General features: G+C 29.4%; 1 pseudogene across 1 annotated transcript; it reads right to left on the bottom strand.

Moving 5' to 3' along the window:
* LOC124841430 (putative LRR receptor-like serine/threonine-protein kinase At1g53430) lies at positions 1 to 10,570 on the bottom strand (annotated as a pseudogene). The gene is made up of 24 exons (XR_015784668.1): positions 10,203 to 10,570; positions 9,949 to 10,120; positions 9,528 to 9,599; positions 9,392 to 9,460; positions 9,215 to 9,286; positions 9,048 to 9,119; positions 8,794 to 8,865; positions 8,622 to 8,693; positions 8,465 to 8,536; positions 8,309 to 8,383; positions 8,111 to 8,182; positions 7,734 to 7,805; positions 7,071 to 7,136; positions 5,468 to 5,539; positions 5,348 to 5,380; positions 5,112 to 5,152; positions 2,873 to 3,249; positions 2,527 to 2,740; positions 2,321 to 2,419; positions 1,620 to 1,738; positions 1,289 to 1,497; positions 947 to 1,184; positions 681 to 831; positions 1 to 479 (listed from the first exon to the last, which is right to left on the bottom strand). The product of XR_015784668.1 is annotated as a putative LRR receptor-like serine/threonine-protein kinase At1g53430 (transcript).

Below are 10,570 nucleotides of genomic sequence, written 5' to 3'. Positions count from 1 at the left end.
TAACTATTAACAACCTTATGATAATTAATATATAAGATCCCAACTATGGTATCGAAAATAGTGTGAAAACAAAATTACACCCTTCTAATTTCTTTTCTCCCAATAAGAAGATCAGTATGGACAGGATATAAATCTGCAGCTGATGAAGAAGAAGCAGTCCATGGCCCATCTTTTGATGAACTATCATATCTATGTGTTTCATTGCTCTCATTTTCTTCCATTTGAGAGTAATATTGTCTCATAGCCTCTTGCTTCTTTTCATCCATTACTTCAGATGAATCTGAAATATATTCTGGAATCACAGTTTTTCCTTCAAGCATGCTAAGAACTGATGACATGGTAGGCCTAAGATTTGCAGTGACATTTGTGCACAAAAGACACACTTTTATCATCACCATAACCTCTTTTTCATTGAAATTTGATCCTAACCTTCTGTCAACAAGCTCCATCAGATTTCCTTTCTCTTTCAGCAAATGGGCCTATTAAACAAAAGCCAACACCAAAGCATTTGAAAATACGGCAACAGGACAAAAATTCAAAAATACAAACAACATTATTAAAGGACACAATTTGAATGTAACATAACATGTAGAATTATCAAATCTAAAGTGGAATGACACATGCAACACAACGTATGCAATGTGTAATTTGATTCACAGAAACAAAAAAATAGAAGTTACCCAATCTAACAGATGCAATGCTTCTTGTTTGGGCCGAGGGATGGTATTACTCTTTCCAGTTACAATTTCCAAGGCAACCACTCCAAAACTATAGACATCTGCTTTATCAGTTAAATAACCATGCATGGCATATTCTGGTGCCATATATCCACTGCATAATTCAATTCCATATTCATATTAAATTTCCTAAATCAAATAATCTTTAAATTTAGTTATTTTGAAGTATCATGACAACTTTACTATGTTAAGAAATTTCATTTACTTACTATGTCCCAGCTATTCTTGTGCTTATGTGAGTGTTGTCTTCATCATCAAGCTTGGCAAGACCAAAATCAGATATCTTAGCGCTTAGATCTTTGTCTAACAACACATTAGTAGCCTTTATGTCTCTGTGAACAACTTTTAATCTTGATTCTTCATGTAGGAAAGCCAAACCTCTAGCTATACCAACACAAATCTTGTGCCTGGTTGCCCAATCCAATCGCATACAAGATTCTTCATTTCCTTCATAAATTAGACATCAATACCATTTAGTCATTTAAATATTAAAAATAAGTTACAATAAATTGAGAATATATTTGGCGATTATTATGAAAACAAATACTTACTAAATAAAGCATGTGCAAGGCTATTGTTTTCCATATATTCATATACCAACAACAATTCATCTCCCTCAACACAACAACCGTAAAGTTTGACAAGACAAGGGTGTTGCAAAGCAGAAATCAACCCTATCTCATTTATAAACTCACGGTTCCCTGCTTAGACTTTGATGAAAGCATTTAACTGCTATTCTTGTGCCATCCGATAAAGTACCCTATAATTACAAAATAATACACAATTTTTTGTGAGTTTTCTGTATTATGTAATAGGTTATTTATAATATTCATAGATCAATCAAAATAGTTATGAGAAGTTATGTAATATGTTGAAGGGTACCTTGTAGACAGGACCAAAGCCTCCTTCTCCAATCTTATTAGCAATATCAAAGTTATTCGTTGCAACTTTTATTTGACGCATAGTAAACAAACCCACTTGCAAATTTAAATGCTTTAACTCTGTCAATAAAATAGAACTAAAGTTAGATACATCATACATCTTGAGAAAATGTTGTGTTTTATTGATATGTTGAAAAAATATTATTTTAAGACTTTAATTATGATACCCTATAGTCCAATTATAGATGACTGTTAACTTGTTAAGGTAATAATTATAAAAGTCAACACACTTGTCACACATAATAGTATAGTTGGGATTGGAAGATGTAAAAAAACTATTTTATGTTGTTAGTATACTATTTTTTTCTCTTGTTTTAATTATCAAAAAATATACCAAGCTGGAATAACGTCTTTTATCCATTAAAAAAGTTATACTACTAAATGACACAACAAAAATTGAATTTAGTGAATATGTAGTGTAAAATTGTTATATTTATCAGATAATTGAAAGTCGTGTTTACTATGACTTTTAAAATAATTATCATCAAAATGAGAGAATTTATCATTGATAGAACAACATTAAAAAAATATTTTATACTGTTGTGCATATATTATTTTCTTGTAAAGATTTTTATGGAGATAAGAACAAAACAAACACATATTTCACCATTTATAGTTTGTCACTTTATTCTAGATATTTACCTTTTGTTAATGAATTTCTTTTGCCAATATGAAGTCTCCAGGCAAGTACAACAAGTATGACAAATATTATTGCAGAAACTGCTATCCCAATTACAACCCCTTAGCCATGTCACGTGGACCTTTGCTGGAACTGTTTACTGATAATTGCAGAAGAGCAATAGGTGTCATTTGATACCTTAAATGCAAAATTGGAAGAATAAAGTGACAGAGACAAAGTGAGTTACCACGAGTGGCAGATATAGCTGATATAAGAGGCCCATATACTGATCTATATGGGATAGCAGTTGTTCCTTTTCCAGCCCAATAAAATCGAATCTCTAAGGAGTTATTACTAACAGTAGTTGAAATCCTTTTTGTGATGTTCTTTCCAACTCCTCCTGCTTCATTTGCAATATTGAAATCCTTCAATTCTAGCTTTCTCTGCAATAGTTTCAATCCAAACCTTAATGGATTTTGACTTCTGTAGTTCTTAATATATAGAGTCGAAACTTTGAGTAATTCTGCAAGTGAAGTCAAATGCACTACAAAGACTGCTAGATGTGTTAATCATACCTGAATGTAAACATCAAATATACGTCTTCCAAGACTGCTATATGTGTTATCATCAGTGAACATGATCTCTGCAAAATGCAGCAATACCGTGTACTCTCCATTTTCCAGACACGTTCCGTAATAAGTCAAAGAAATGGGAGATACACGTGCAGTCTGATACAATGCAGAATCAGTCATAGAAAGCGTATTTTGACTTTGCTGGATATACTCTAGTTCATTATGACCACCCAAGAAATGACCGGTATTGCTAAATGCCCAGTTTTCTCTGGGCATTTTAGATGTTGCTGCCCCTGCATGATCCAAGTCATCATCATACACTATACCCTCACTGCTTGTCTCTTGTCCACCACCACAGTTTATATGAAAATAGTCTAAGACTGTTACAAAAGAATAAAAAAAAAGTCAGATTTTAGGAATGCAATACTTGTTTTTATTTTATTTACGGAATTTAAATTTTATTGTTAAGTATGGGTTGTGTTAAAGAAGATGAGATCTTAATTTTTATTTTTTTTTGATGAGCGGTAAATTATATTTTCTTGATAGAAGGACGAGCTAGATTTGTTAGATAGGTTTTGGAAAGGAATTTGTTGCAAGGGCTGAGTGTAGGAGCTAGAAGGGTCAGGATAGACCTAATAAATATATATATATATATATATATATATATATATATATATATATATATATATATATATATATATATCCCTTGATTTTGTGTACGGTGAAATTGGATAATATTCCAAGTAGAAAAATGTATTGAACATGTGATTTACATTAATCATGTATGTGTTTCAAAAGTAACATAAAAAAATACTTATAAAAAAATAAAGTATAATAAATAATTGTGTTAATAAGGATAAATATTATCTTAAACTCATAATGAATTATTACAGTAATTACTTAAAATTTAATATAGTAAATAACTAAAATTAAGATAGAATATTCAACAGAATATTTGATTCTCTTTTACTATTCCAGCTATTAAATTCATTTTGAGGTTTGTGAAAAATGAATTAGAAGAGATGAGATTTAATAGAAGTCTATTGGATACTTTTGCCTAAATCACGATTTGTAGGTTGATGAACATCCAATTCACCTATTCGAGAATGCCTCTAAGGAATAATCTTAGGAGAAGTAAAATTTAACAAATTTTGGTAAATAAATTATCAAAGAGACCAGAAACGTGGAAAGACAATTTTTTTTTTTATCGTTTGTTAAGTGAGCTTGCTTAGGTCAATTTTAGCTGAGTTAGAGTAAACTTAAATGAGGAAATGTTTAGCAGAGATTTTATTAGTAGTAATATGATTTATTACTAAAAATATGGATAAACTTAAATGTGATCATTTTTACTACTTTTTTATTAATAGTAATATGTGTCACCTCAATGACGAAATATTTAACAAATTTTATGAGTAGTAATATTTGATGTTTTAAGATAGAAAATATCAGTAGATTATCATTTGAGTTATGATTTGGGTTATATTCTCGAGATATTATGACTTGGTGAAAAATCAAAATGTAAGTTGATAAGTTTTTCATATAAAGAGTGTGTTTTGCTAATAAATTGATATCAAGAACCACCTAGCTTGAGTGTCTAAGTGGAAGAAAGAGTCAAAGAGTTTGAGTAAGGTGTTCAACCTTGTAAACAATACCTCCCTCCCTAAGTTGACAAAGGTAGTCAATCATAATAATTAGAGTCTGAAAATGAAGACTCTTCTGGACTCTCAAAAAAATTGAGAAGTGGTTGAAGATGGTTTTCAAGAACCAGTCAACATCATGAATTGATCGAATGTCCAGATAAAATCATTAAAAGATGCGCATGTAAAGGATAAGACATCTTTGTCCTATACCAAGTAGTGAATGAGTCGGCTTTGAAAAGATAGTAAATGTTAAATCTTTAAGAAGCATGAGACATTGTGGAAAAAACGTATAAGAAAAATGATTGTGTAAAGTAGGTTCAGTATCAAAATTCCAAGGAAGAATTGGAGAGCATGAGCATGAAAAAGGTAAAGAGTAAAGAGTAATCAAGTATATATCTCGAATTGAAACAATGGTGAATCAACTCAACAGAAACGGAGAATTATCATGAAATCTAAAGACTTGTCAATGGTATAGATTGAAGAGCTTGTTAGGTCATTATATATATATATATATATATATATATATATATATATATATATATATAAATGACATGTGTAATTGTTTAATAGTAACTTAGCTTGAAGAAAATATTCGAACTTACGTCTTGTACAGTTTGCACTAGTCAGACATGTAACAGGTCCACTGTAGGAATATTAAGAGAAGACCGAAAACGAGTTAGCAGAAACAATCAACCAAACTTTTAGCCACTTTTCGGACTGATTTAAGAAAAAGTATTAATTTTGTTTTTCTAGACATGGAGTGCATTTTAAACCAACTTTAATGGTTTCCAAATTCCCAAACCTTACCCAAAGAAAAAAAATAATATATATTACTTACTTTTGGCTCATTGGGAAGCTTGCAAACCAGTTCCTGTAGCATAAAAGATATTATTAACATTAATACACATATCTTGATAAATTTGGAGATAAAAAAGAAATAAATTATTTGAGTTCTTACACTTCTTTATTCTCTTGACATGCCACGGAGGAGTTTTTATCAGTGAAGTTGTTGTATGAAAGATCTAGATCTCTATAAATACATGTAAAGTGCAATTCAGAAACAAAGATAAAACCAATCGGAGTCTTGCAAATTGGAAGAAATGCATTCTTTGATGTATGTATAAAATATGACTCTATTCAAACAGTAGTAAAGGAAGAAATGTTTATATGCTACAGATTCAGCAAATGGCTGTTTATAACGCCAATCCTCTCTTATCGGTCACTGAAAAGTAATATAACAAGATAATAGAAAAAAGTGGCACAAAGATATGATTGGCTCAATTAATATCTTTCTTTTGAAAAAAATATTAATTAGAATATTATTGAAAATAATTCAATATTGTATTTTTAAATCTCACATCAAATAGAAATATCAAAGTTAAATAGTATGAAAGAAAAGTCTCATAAACTCATTACATTAAGATTTTAAATTAAAGATGTTAGATATATTATATTTATTTTTTATCTTTTAGTTTGTTATTATTTGTTATTTGTATTTTGGACTTAGTCTATATTTCTTCTATTATAAATAGATGTCCCTATGTGTATATTCAACACAAGAAATATTAAACTACTACATAGTTTTCACTGTATTCAACAAAGTAATGTCAAACTTTTCATGTGAATTAGACTTATTAAGTCATAATAGTTCATCATGGTGATCACTTAGATCATTATAACCACTAGTGCAAAATCCACTTTCAACATCACATGTTTAATGTCAAACCCCCAAAACAATCTAACATTTAAAATAACCGATGACATTTTTGTAAATAAAATCATGTCATCGACAACCTCATTTCCGACATCATAACTAAATTTTGGACATTGATGGATCTCTAGGCCGACATCTAAAAGGAAATAGATGTTGGCCAATCAAAGAACATACATCTAAAGTTGTTGAGTCATTAAAAACCTGAGCCGAAAGGATGTTTAACTGCATATCTATATCAATTAGACATTGATGGTAAGAGGTCTAACGTTTATTATTCAAATTAATAAAAATTGAGCAAGAAGTTAGTATAATGGACTCATTAAATGTCAACCGTTTAAGTTATTCGATGAAATGATAGTTAAACCCTAAGTGAAACTTAGTTTCCGATTGAGATTGATGTAGTTTGTTATGAACATAGTACGAATCAAAACTGGATAAATGAACATCCCATCAATGAAGAGTATGAAAAATATATAAGTTTATGAGTTCTTGCAATATGTTCAAGAACATACAACTTTTGTGAACAAAACATATTTTTATCCTTATATTCATTGTTTTAATCAAATACCTTTGGACTTGAACAACATGTATAATCATCTCTTCATCTATGATATAATAAGAACTTGGCATAAAAAAATTAATACACAAACTTATAATGTGACGATGAATAGATTATCTTCACCAATAAATGAATATAATTTAAAGAACATGAACAAATTTTAAGAAGAACTCATTCGTATGATTATCTTAAAAACAATTAAGAGTAATATATTCAATCTAAATAACAAAGAATGTCTAAACTGTTTAAACGAAGAAAGCATAAATTAGGATTTGAAAAATAACTCACATAGATTTACGTCCTCCAGCTACCCACATAGGTAGGGGTCCAGTAAGTTGGTTTCCAGTGAAATATCTAAGAAACAATTTTAAAACTGAATTATGTACAAGTCAAATGCTAATCATCACTAATCTAACCACTGAAAAAATTAAATAAATTTGGAGGTATTTCTTTTAAAAGAAAAAAAAATGAAACAAACATATATGAGAACTTATACAACATTGAGTATCATGAAAAATATATTTAATCCCGAAATTTTAGATCTATATCCTTATTGGCAAATTACATATATACATTTAAACCACCAACATAGTAGAACTCAATAGATAAAACATACTAGCTAATTACACAAATGTCAAACCAAAGAAACAAAATAAATTCGAAGCAATGTCATCCAATAAATTTCAATTTTGCTCATGAAATTCTATCTCGATAGTTTTTTTTTTCAATCTCAAAAATAGTTTATGTAGTATTTAAACAGTAAAATAAAGTTTTTAGATAGTATTTTAGGGAAAATAATAAACACAATTATTAGGTTTAGGAAAAGATAAAAGAAAAACTTATGAAACATCACAAAAGTATAGCCATTGCAAAAAAAAAAATATTTAACCCTATACAATAAATAAAAATATATTTTTCCACACCAAATAGCGACTAATAAAATTAACTTACACGTGTGACAGTTTTGATAAGCTTCCAACGTTCTCTGGAATCTTTCCGCGTAATTTGTTAAAGCTTAGGTCTCTGAAAGAAAAATATCATCCAAAAATACGTTATTAAATGCTAAACACAAGAAATAATAAAACATTAAGATACCTTTTTGGTGAACATTAAGATACGAATATAATAACAATAAAATCTGATGAAAGATTAAATAAACTATTCTCGGAGCTAACTTTGCTCAACTATTTATTTTCAATTACTTTGATATGTTAATTTTCCGAAAGACTGTTTCAAATAAATAGCTAATATTTTAACATATAAATTAATACTAGAAAATTGCATTGAAGAGTTCATATTGGAAATAGATCGCATGAAAAAACACTCACAATGTTTCAATGCCTGTCATGTTCCCAAGATACGGAGGTAATTCGTCGCTAATTTGGCAGTTCCTTAGTATCCTACGAAGCAATATCAAATTTTGTGACTTTTTCATTTAAACGTGTACACCTTATAAATCAATCTCGTACGGCAATGGCAAAAAATTAATATTAATAGTAATGAAAGAAATTAATTAACTCACTCACAGTGTTTCCAACTTTGTTATATTATTAATTTGTGGGAAAGTAGAATCCGATCCATTAATCAAGTCAGTAATTCTCCTGCATTCAATATTTTGATGAAAATAAGAAAATGGTTTGACAATATTAAATCATGATTACTTTATGAATCATTGTACTTACAAATCATTTAAGTTTTGCAGAAATGAAATTTCAGAAGGAATTGGCCCACTTAAACCACTACCTTGAATTTCTCTGTACAATAAATATACAATTAAACAAATATTAATTAAAATATAACAAACATTACATTTTAATTCAAACATCAAATCGTTCTTACAATATTTCAAGATTTGTCCATCTTTGAATAAAACTGGGTATCCTTCCAGAGAAGTTATTGTCATTAAGACGGCTGCATGTTAACAATGGAAATTGAAAATTAAATAAAATTCAAAGTGGCTAAAAAAGCAACAAAATTCAAATTAACTAATGGCAATAAAATGAAAAATTACAGCTCTCTCAATGATGTAAGCTTAGCCAAAGTCTGAGGAAGTTCTCCAGTGAAGTTGTTAGAAGTAAGATGCCTGTTGGAACAATATAAATGCATTAATGAATTTGTTCATAACATCATTCTTGGATAATTAACTATTTATTAATTTTTATCACAAACATCTTAAAAGTTACAATATTTATTAATCATATACACTTGTGTACATTATACATAAAAACATCAAACGTAATGAAATTTGATTTTGGATAGGCTTACAATCTTTGAAGGTGAGAAAGGTTTCCAAGATCCGGTGTAATATTTCCAGTGAACTGATTGAATTCAAGGACCCTATATTCAGTGGTAGTAAGTTATAATGAACAATAAAAATTCAAAAGTTGGAAAGAGAAAATGTATGATCTATTATTGGATAGTAAAAAACTCACAAACTTTCGAGGGTTATGATGTTTCCAATCTCTTTAGGGATGGGACCAGTTAGTCGATTTCCAAGAAAACAACTACCATGAAATTGGAAGACATGAATTAGATAAATGTTTTCAGAAGAAAAAACAATATTTGTAAATTATATATTAAAAGCAGAAAAGCAGAGAAAAAGAAAATACATAATGCGAAGTTTAGAGGAGCCCCATCCAACAGGTATTGTGCCATTAATATAATTGCGAGTGAGGTCACTGTCAAAATAAACAAAATCAAAAGAAAGTAATTTATTGTTCTTAAGAAAAATTGATTGTTACGTACATTTCTTCAAGGTAAGGTAGCCCTGTCAATTCAGGTGGGAGCGTGCCCGTAAGATTTTGTGCTTTCAGCCTTCTACGATTATTTATACAACATAAAAAATGAAAATAATTAGAAAATGTATGAGAAATTATGTTTTTTTTCATCAAGGGTGATCATATTCAGTATAAAAGAGTTCTTTTTTTTTTCAAAACTCATGTTAAACAAAGCACTATGATTCTAAACCTTACTGATATGTCATTACATAAAAATATTATTGAAAAAACTATTATAATTTTTTTAAAGAAAATAGAAGAAATTTTCAATACAAATAATTACGAAAACCATTTCAGATATAGTTTCATAGTTGGTCTAAAAGATCAGAGTTGGTGAAAATATTTCAAAATTTGACAGGAAAGGGAATACCTTAAACAAAGAAACTTACATTGAAACAACATGACAAAAGCCGTCAATGGAGATAGAACAGTTGCATCTGACATAGTTGGCTTTGTCTTTGTCAATACTTACATTCCAGGGAGGTTTATTACTGCATGGATCTATATTTGTGTCCCAGTTCTTATTACCAAGTATGTTGCCGATATCTTTCAGAGCTTTCACTATAAATAACCAAATTTCAAAGGGCTATCACCAAATAACTTTCTACATATATATATATATATACACACACACATTTCGTACCTTCGTCTGGGTGAGTGATATTTTGTCCAAAAGCAAGGGATGTGAAGCATAGCAGAAGGAGTGAAAGGAAGAGAAATTGAGAAGGAGTGATCTTCTTCATGCTTATTCACTACAGAATTAGGAACAAGGAGTATTTGTCTTCATGCTGATTCAGTACCAAATTGAGAATAGCTGAAAAGAAGTTCGGATGAGTTACAGATGATAAAGTTTCAAGGTAGATAAAACATGGAATATTTGTGTCGGCAATTTGAGAGAGAAAGTAGTTTCATTGTATTTTCTGGCATGAAAGTAAAGTGAAGCAAAATGACTTTGTATTATTTGTAGGAATAATGGAAGACCGCTTATGATGCACTCTTGTAGTCATATTT

The sequence above is a fragment of the Vigna umbellata genome, chromosome 3 (assembly GCF_029865625.1).
Source record: "Vigna umbellata cultivar VRB3 chromosome 3, Vumbellata_1.0, whole genome shotgun sequence".
NCBI lineage: Eukaryota > Viridiplantae > Streptophyta > Magnoliopsida > Fabales > Fabaceae > Vigna > Vigna umbellata.
The sequence above is the reverse complement of the archived record's forward strand: the minus strand, read 5'-3'. Positions and strand labels throughout refer to the sequence as shown.